This window comes from Typha angustifolia, chromosome 8 (genome assembly GCF_048772165.1).
Source record: "Typha angustifolia cultivar Huaian chromosome 8, ASM4877216v1, whole genome shotgun sequence".
NCBI lineage: Eukaryota > Viridiplantae > Streptophyta > Magnoliopsida > Poales > Typhaceae > Typha > Typha angustifolia.
Genome location: NC_133246.1, coordinates 8,968,263 through 8,977,807, shown reverse-complemented (window position 1 = coordinate 8,977,807; position 9,545 = coordinate 8,968,263).

Sequence of the window (9,545 nt, the reverse complement as noted above, 5' to 3'; positions counted from 1 at the left end):
GTTTATCTTAGGAGTCAAAGTAAGATAACCTAAGAATAGACTTAAATTAATCTCTCTTCATCACCACCATCGCTGCCCATCATCTTCCACACCATCACCATCGCCATCATCCCTCCATGCACCCTCTCCATCTACCTTCATTCACCCTAATCAATGCCTACACTTCCTTATTGCAGATCATCTCTAGTCGGTCCATAACACACGAAGAAAGATGTGCGGAACTACATCCGCACATGTGAAGTCTACCAACGAGCCAAAGCAAATTCGACTTGACCAGCCAGCCTTCTCCAACCCCTTCTCGTGCATGAGCAAATCTAGGAAGATATATCAAGGGACTTTATTGAAGGGCTACCGACTATCCAAGGGTGATCGGTTATTATGGTGGTGGTCGACCGCCTCTCCAAGTATATGCACTTCTCAGCGCTTGCCCAACCCTACACTGCACGAAAGGTCTTCATTTGCAACTGTAATGCCCTCACCGAGCACGAGCACGTGTACACCAACGCACTCAACCCTTTCTCAAATTTAGGTTATATTACATATTATGTACATACATATTTTGACCTCCAATATGATTATATGACTTTATCTAGAAATGATTCCAGTCTAGCATAAAATACTATAATTATACTATTATCATAAAATGCTAGTTACAAGATAAGGAGAAGGTTTGTTTCTTTTTATTTAAAATATTCTAAATATATAATTATAAAGTAATAGCTAAATAATTATTAATAAGATATAAATATAGATAAGATCTAATTTATAATAAATTTATAATTCTTACTCTATCTTGATTAATCAGAAATTATAAACTATTTACTTAATTATGCAAAATAATAAATAAATAAATTAATAAGACTAGTATCTTATTCTACACACAACGGTATACAATAAATTGTTAAAATTACTTAAAATGCATATACTATGAATATTAGTACATAATTCTAATAGAAATAAATAAATATAAGTATTACCTATATTTATGCGTAATAGTTATAACCTAATTAATCAGTAATTATACTAATTATAATTAATAATCATCGTGTTGAAGAATATGTATTATTATGAACATAATTAATGTCTAAATATTTTATTTGCATTAATTAAGAAAGCAATACCTAACTAAATAAAAAAAACAAACATAAAATAAAATAAATAATAAAAGCAATGTCACCAAGGCTGGGCCGAGCCTAGCACCGTTGTAGAAACAAAAGAAGCTAAGAAAGGAGAAGAAGAAAGGAAGAAAGAAAAAGAAGGAAGAAAAAGAAGAAAGAAGGAAGTAGAAGAAGAAGAGAGGAAGAAAGGAAGGGAGTGGAGGATCGGCAACGCCGGTGAGAAAGAGAGAGGGAGAGAGAGAGAGGAAAGAGAGAGAGAGAGAGAGAGAGAGGAAGAAGAGAAAAAAAGGAGAAGAGCTCACGTCGGCAGCAACGATGACGATGGCAGCGGTGCACCGACATCAGCAAGAGGGGGAGAGAGAGAGAGAGAGATTTAAAGGGAGAGAGAGAGGCAGTGGAGACGTCCGCGTTGCAGCTGTGGTGTCGGCAGGCCCACCGGAGCTAGTTGGCCCGGCCTGGTTGGCCGGGCCAGCGGCTGGGGGTGCGTGGCACCCTCAGCTCTCACCACCCTAGCATGGCACAAGGCTGGCCACATTGTGTCCGACCCAGATCTGGTGTTCACTAGTAAGTTCTAGAAAGAATTCTTTCGTCTACAGGGCACGACTTTTTAGATGAGCTCAGCATACTATCCGAAGATGGACGGGAAGACAAAGGTCTTGAACTGGTGTTTGGAGCAATGCCTACAATGCTATGTCGGAGAGCAGCCGAAGGAGGTCGCTCGACTTCTTACCATGGGCGGAGTGAGCCTACAACACTACCCCACCACTCAGCCATAGACATCACGCTGTTTGAGGTCACTTTATGGTAGGCCGCCTCCTACCTTGTTCTCATACTCACGGACTCAACGGATAGAATGCACGGCATCGAGGAAACCCTAGTGGATAGGGATGTACAGTCAACGACACGAGTATTAGATGTTCGTACGTAGTAGGAGATTGGATCTACATCAAACACCAGGTATATAACCAGACCTCAGTCCGACCCATCATGAACCAAAAGTGTTATGACCCAAGCCCAAGCAGATCTAGCCTAGGCAAGCAAAATCTCTTGATTAACTATTGGACTCGCACACTATCTACCTTAGGTTTACTTATTTCCTTTAAGTTGTTCAATTAAGATGTTATGACCTTCAGGTGCATTTGCTTATTAGACCTAGTTGGTCTATGTTTGCTTATTAGACCTAGTTGGTCTATGTTTGCTTATTAGACCTAGTTGGTCTATGTTTGCTTATTAGACCTAGTTGGTCTATGTTTGCTTATTAGCATTGGTCAGTCCAGATGAGGATTAAATAGCCTTATCGTGTTGTGCAACTCTTTTCCTCATTATGAAATGAATCAGCTCGTTTTAGCCCTAGGAGTAGCCATAATCTAAATAGCCTCCTCCAACACCTCCGTAATTTCCCTCTACACCTCCACTCTTCCATTAGGTCATGGCCACCCTCTCTCGACCCCAAATGAGAGAATTACCACACCTAGAAGCATCTGCTACATCAAATCCAGATCTGCTTTTCTATAAATTGGGCTGCTACAATTGGCATCAGAGCCCTTCCCTAGAATGTTTTCATGGCGCAAACCAGATCTGGCGCAGCATGGGCAGCAGCAGATGAAGTTCCCCACACCTCTGTATCATTGGTATTGAAGCACCTCTCCCCTAACATCGACACTATTGAGAGATCAAGCAACTCCAATCATGGCGGCACCAGGACCACCTGAGTGGCTGGCCTTCCTTTCGCAAGTGCAGGATGTGTCTGGATGTAACCTCACAAGTTAGGGTTCTAATGGCTTTGGTTTCATATCAATCGGTTGTTTGGATGGAAAGATATAATTAAATAGTAGAGCAAGGTCAGAATGGGGTAGAATAGTAAATATCCGACATTGCAGCGGTTGTTGGAGGGTGGAGGAAGGCCAAGGGTGGTGGTGGACGACAGTAAGATAGGATGGTTGCTTGACGTGATGGTGGCTATGGGTTGGAGATACAATTAGGGTTTCTAACTTAGGTATACTACTAGAAAGATAACAATGATCTAGCGGTTACGGTAAAAGATAAGGACGATAAATTATGCAATGTAAATAAACTTAACCAAACTCAATATTCCTTCCATTAAACTTAAACCAAACAAAGAAGTCTAGCCCCTTTATATATAGAGGTCAGGTATAGTGAGTCCTACTCAGACTAGCTTTAAAAGCTTATATGACTCGAACTAAGACTTGCCTTAGAGATTAATTGAACTTGCCTTAGTGGCTTACATAATTTAACTATACTTGCATTAAGTGCTTACATAAGAGATAAACATAACATAGCTAAATTAGCCTTTCTTATCCTTCTCGGATTGATTCTTCATTATGCCATAGATAAAGTCAGAATCTAGAGAAATTTTGAATACAAAAGTTGTAGATCAGGATGTCTTTGATCTTCTCCAAGTTGTTTTGTAATATTTGGTCTTATATGGAATATCTTTTGAATATTTTCCGAAAACTGTGCATAGCTGAATTAGTTAACTAATAAATTCTAACCTAATAAGACTCTAATTAAAGCAAATAAGCAGATAAGATAACTAAACTCAATCTATTAAGCCCAGTCTTCCTTTGATGTGATCCGATCTGACCCGATTCGCATCAATCCACCACGCTTTCAATCACCTTATCCTCAAAGTGTCCATGATGGTTTCCATGGTGGTTTTGCTTAGGGCTCATCATTTTGAGCCATAGTTTGTCCTAGCCACGGGTGGCTCAAGCCAAGGTCTTAGTACTTGCAGTTTAGGCCATGGCTTAGGTGCAACTCGTCTAAGAAAGGCACTAACAATGGTGGCTTGGACCAAAAGTGCCTGTGATCACCATTGCTGAAGAACTAGGGTTTTGACCTTTATTTTCCACCTCAACTAGGGAAGATGACGATGGGAATGATCTAGATCTGGAATGATCTGTCCGTAGAATGGTAATGAAAATTTAGGTGGTAGTAACCTTATGAGATAGGGTTCTAATGGCTTTGCTTAAATGTTAATCGGCCGTCTGAATGGAAAGATATAATTAAAATAGTAGAGCATGGTCAGAACGGGGCAGAATAGTAAATATTCGACGTTGCGGCGATCATTGGAGGGTGGCGGACAACCAAGGGTGGTGGATGGCCGTAAGATAGGATGGTTGCTAGACGTGACGGTGGCTATGGGTTGGAGGTACAATTAGGGTTTCTAACTTAGATTTACTCCTAGAAAGATAACAATGATCTAGCAACCACGGTAAAAGAAAAGAACGATAAATTATGCAACGTAAATAAACATAACTTAACTTAATATTCCTTCCATTCAATTCCATGTCGAAATAAAGAAGCCCAGACCCTTTATATATAGAGGTCGGGTACAATGAGTGAGACATACTCGGACTAACCCTAAAGGCTTATACGACTCGAACTAGGACTTGGTTTAGACTAACTCTAAAGGCTTATACGACTTGAGCTAAGACTTGCCTTAGTGGCTTACATGACTTAACTAGACTTGCCTTAAGTACTTATATAAGATATAAACATGACATAGCTAAATCAGCCTTCCTTATCCTTCTCGGATTGATTCTTCGTGCTGTCACAGATAGAGTCCAAATCTGGAGAAACCTTGAATACAGAAGTTGTAGATGAGGATGTCTTCAATGTTCTCCAAGTGGTTTTCGTAATATGTGGTCGTTTGTGGAATATCCTTTGAATATATTCCCGAAACTGCACATAGCTGAAATAGTTAACTAATAAATTCTAACCTAATAAGACAAGTTTCCCTGCATGTGGCTCGTCTGTGCTTTTTTCCGAGGTGAATTAAAGCAAATAAGCAGATAAGATAACTAGACTCAATCTGTTGAGCCCAATCTCTCCTTGATGTGATCCAATCTGACCCGGTTTGCATCAATGCTGTTTTCCTTTATTTCTGGTCGTCAAGGATCTCCTTCCACATATGCACTAGCAGCAGCGACGGCTAGAACAAATACTCAGGAGCGCCTAGGATTTCGTGCAAGACCAGGACCTAGGGCGCACTCCCCAAGGCCCAGCCCAAGATGCACTTAATTCATCGTATCGTGCAACCTATGAGCCAGATCAAACGCCTAGGGGTTTTTAATGAACCAGTTCAGTCTTGGGTTGCCCTACTGAACCAGGTGTGCGGATTGAGCCACAAGTTCCACGATTAAACATCGAACCAGAAGAAGCAGATCCGTGGGGCCAAGATAGCAATCGGGCCAATGGAACCCACACCAAAGAGTTCCACCAGTTCAAGGGTATAGAGCACACAACCAGCCTTGGGCTCAAGTGGATTGAGATGAAAACCAGATCCCTGGAGTTCAAATTCGTACTTTGCGACCTGAATTTACTACTTTTTCAAGTGGAGATCCACTGAACTTGTTGCATCGAGTTGAGCAGCTATTTGACTACCAAGGAACCTTGGCGCACCAACAAGTCAGACTTGTGTAGTTCCACTTACAATATGAGGCGTGTGATTGATTTTGGGCTGTCAATCTTACCCAACCATTTAGACCTGGGCAGAGTTCGTTGATGCCATATGTAGGTGATGTTGCTGAACCGACAATAAGAACTTCGAGGAGGCTCTACACTGACTCTAGCAGAAAACCACAGGGCAAGCGTACAAGGCTGAGTTCAAAAGAATCAGCAATTGAACCAGAAGATGGTCTGACTCGCAGCTACGTTCAGCTTTCATTGGGAGACTCAAACCTAAAATCCGAGCTGAGGTGAGAGCCATGAATCCCATGACCCTCTTGGACACCTATACATGTGCAGAGGTCATGGAGGAGAAGCTGCAAGAGATGGGGCTAACCAGCAGATCAAGAATGGCCTCGGATTGGAAGAGCACACGTCCTACATCAAGCTTGACTCCGTTCAAACCTAGCCCTACGTTTGGAACGGGATCGAGTCAAGGAGCACCTAGTGCATGCCTACCACCACCTCAAGCACCCCTGACCAATGGTGAAGGACAGAGGAGGAGTAGCCAGCAGCGAATTACACCTGCTAAAGTAGCCGATCATAGATCCAAAGGCTTATGCTTCTACTGCAACGAACAGTTCACACCGGATCATAAGTGCATGTAGCAACGTGCGGCAATCATGCTAGTTGATGCCACCAAAGAAAAATTGAACAATGGGAAGATGAGCATGAAACCCTTGAAGAGGCTGCGGAAGAAGAAGAGGAGATAGATGATGCACGCTGAGTTGAGTCTCCATGCCTATTCGAGCTCATGTGCTCCTTTGACACTACAGGTACATGAAGAGGAGGCCGCCAAGTTGATATTTTGATTGACTCAGGCAGCACCCACAACTTTGTAGAGGAGAAGATGGTGCGACGATTGGGCTTGACCATAACTTTTGGGTTCGATGTCGCGATTGAAGATGGTACAGGGATTGTGGGTGCTCGCTCTCAAAGGGGATCTGGTCTTAGGAGTCCAATGGCTCCAGGTGCTCGGTCACATCACATTAGAATTTGGTGCAATGCGAATGGAGTTCAGAGGCAATAAGGTGCAACTAGAAGGGATCAAACCGAGCCCAAAAGCATCATTTCAGGCCCTAGAAGGACTTCCACAAGCTCGCTACCACGGCTTGTTTTGACCTGAGAAGGATCCGAAGCACCGGGTAATGAAATTAAGGCTGATTTGAATTCTATCTTGCAAGCCAACCCATGAGTATTTGAAGAACCAAGAGGGTTGTCCTAGGTTTGAGCCTGTGATCACCACATTGAGATCACACCAGGAGCTGGTCTAGCCAATGTATGGCCCTACCGGTACCCTCACACTCAGAACGAGGCAATCACAAGGCTGGTGCGCCTAACTGTGCACCTACTCTTGACCAGTACTTCTGTGTGGACTATCGTTCCCTCAACTCGATCACCATCAAAGACCGGTACCCTATTCCAGTCATTGAGGAGCTCCTAGATGAGTTGGCAGGAGCAGCAATCTTCACCAAACTGGATCTGTGCGCAAGATACCACCAGATCCAAGTCCGAGCAGAAAACATTCACAAGACAACCTTCTAGACGAATGATGGGCATTATGAGTTCCTCATGATGCCCTTCAGCCTCACCAAGGCAGTATGTTCTGATTTACTTTGACGATATTCTGGCCTATAGCAGAACCCGAGAAGAGCACATGAACCACCTAGACACAGTTATGTAGATCCTGGACTCGCAGGGCTTCCGAGTCAAGAGTAGCAAATGAACCTAGGCTCACCTCCCATTGACTATTTGGGCCACATAATCTCAGCCAATGGTGTAGAGGCAGATTTGGAGAAGACCCAAGGAGCTAAAAGGGTTTCTCGGCTTGACCCAATACTATTGGCGGTTCGTTCACATGAACCGATTGCGGCACCTTTGACTGTAGTCCTGCACAAGAACGGTTTCAATTGGAGTGAAAAATCTGAATCTGCATTACGGGAACTGAAACAAGCTATGACGAGTGCACCAGTGCTTCCCTTACTCCACTTTACTAAGATCTTCGTGGTGGAATGTGATGCATTACAGGTCTAGGAGCGGTTTTGATGCAAGAAGGAAGACCGATAGCATACTATAGAAAATGACTTGGTGTACAAGAAGGGCAGCGAAAATGGTGCTGCAGATGTTCTATCGAGGCAACCAGAACTGGCTGAACTAGCAACCTTGTTTGGTCCAACATTTCCTCTCTTGGACAGAACCAGGACTGCCACCAAAGAAGACTCAGAGCACCAGAAGATCAAACTTCAAATTGAGCAAAATCAGGCTTAACCGGACCACACCATGAGGGATGGCCTGTTTCTGATCGCATTGTGGTGCCTACAAATACTGAACTTAGAAGAGCTTTAATCAGCTACTTCCATGATTCTCTAGCTGCTGGCCATGAAGGTATGACTAGAACTCATCTCCATCTTAAACGCTGCTGTAGATGGACAGGGATGAAGAAGGATACGCGAGGTCAAGGCATGTGATACATGACAACGGGTCAAGACTGAGTCAGCCAAGCCCGCTGGCTTGCAGCAGCCCTTGCTCGTACCAGATCAGATCTGGGAAGAGCTCTCACTTCATTTCATTGAAGGCCTGCCAACAGTTCAGAGAAAATTTGTGATCATGGTTGTGGTCAATCGCTTTAGCAAGTACGCGTATTTCATCGTGCTAAGTCATCCTTACATGGCTCAAACAGTGCCGGAGGCTTTTATAGGCGAAGTGGTTCGACGCTCTATTGTGTCCGACCAAGATCCTGTCTTCACCAGCAAAGTTCTAGACTGAAATGGCACATCTCCAAAGGACTGAGTTGAAGATGAGCTCTGCATATCATCATCATCGAACAGATGGGCAAACTGAAAGAGTTAATCGTTGCTTGGAGCAATATCTACATTGCTATGCGGGCGAGCAACCACAAAGATGGCTTCCTCTCATGGGTAGAGTGGGCAAACAACTCCGGCCACCATTCTGCTACTGGTGTCACGCCCTTTGAAGCCGTCTATGAAAGACAACGACCTACTTCAGAGAAGACCGAAATAGAAGAAGCTCTAATGGAGCAGGATGAGCAATTGAGAAAATTGAAGCTAAATCTAACTCAAACTCAGAGTTGGATACGCCAAGTTTATGATCGCTAAGACATTGATCGAGTTTTTGCTATAGGAGGTTGTATCTTTGTCAAACTACAACCTTATCGCCAAATCTCAATTCAACCGGCACCCAACCAGAAATTAGCAAACCGGTACTTTGGTCCATACCAGGTCATGGAGCGAATTGGTGAGGTAGCATACAAATTCGACTTGCCTAATGATGTGAGGATACATCATCCTGTATTTCATGTGTCAGTTCTACGAAGCATGAGTTGGAGCTGAGAAGGTCGTCCTGGATCAACTTCCTTTGCCTATCACAGAAGACCACGATCCGGTTCCACTTCGGACTCTAACCAAGTGAAGGACATGGGTGGGAGATGGACTTGAGACCCAAATCCTAGTGGAGTGGATCGGTGGACCAGCTGAGGACTTGACATGGGAGTTGGAGTCAGAGCTAATGCAACGCATTCCAGAATATTCAATTTGAGGACAATGTAAATGGAAGCGTTGTGGAGTGTTATGACCCAAGCTCAAGCTTATCTAGCCTAGCTAAGCAAAATTACTTGATCTACTATTGGAGTCACACACTATCTATCTTAGATTTGCTTATTTCCTTTAAGTTGTTCAATTAAGACCTTACAGTCTATTGCATTTGCTTGTTAGACTTAGTTGGTCTAAGTTTGCTTATTAGCATTAACCGGTCTAGATGAGGGTTAAACAGCCTAATTCGGAGTTAGCCACCTATAAATTATAGTGTACAGCTCTTTTGCTCATTATGAAATGAATCAGCTTATTTTAGCCCTAGGAGTAGCCATCTAACTAGCCTCCTCCAACACCTCCGAAAATTTCCCTCTACACCTCTTTTGCAACTGTCCTCCACCACTCCACC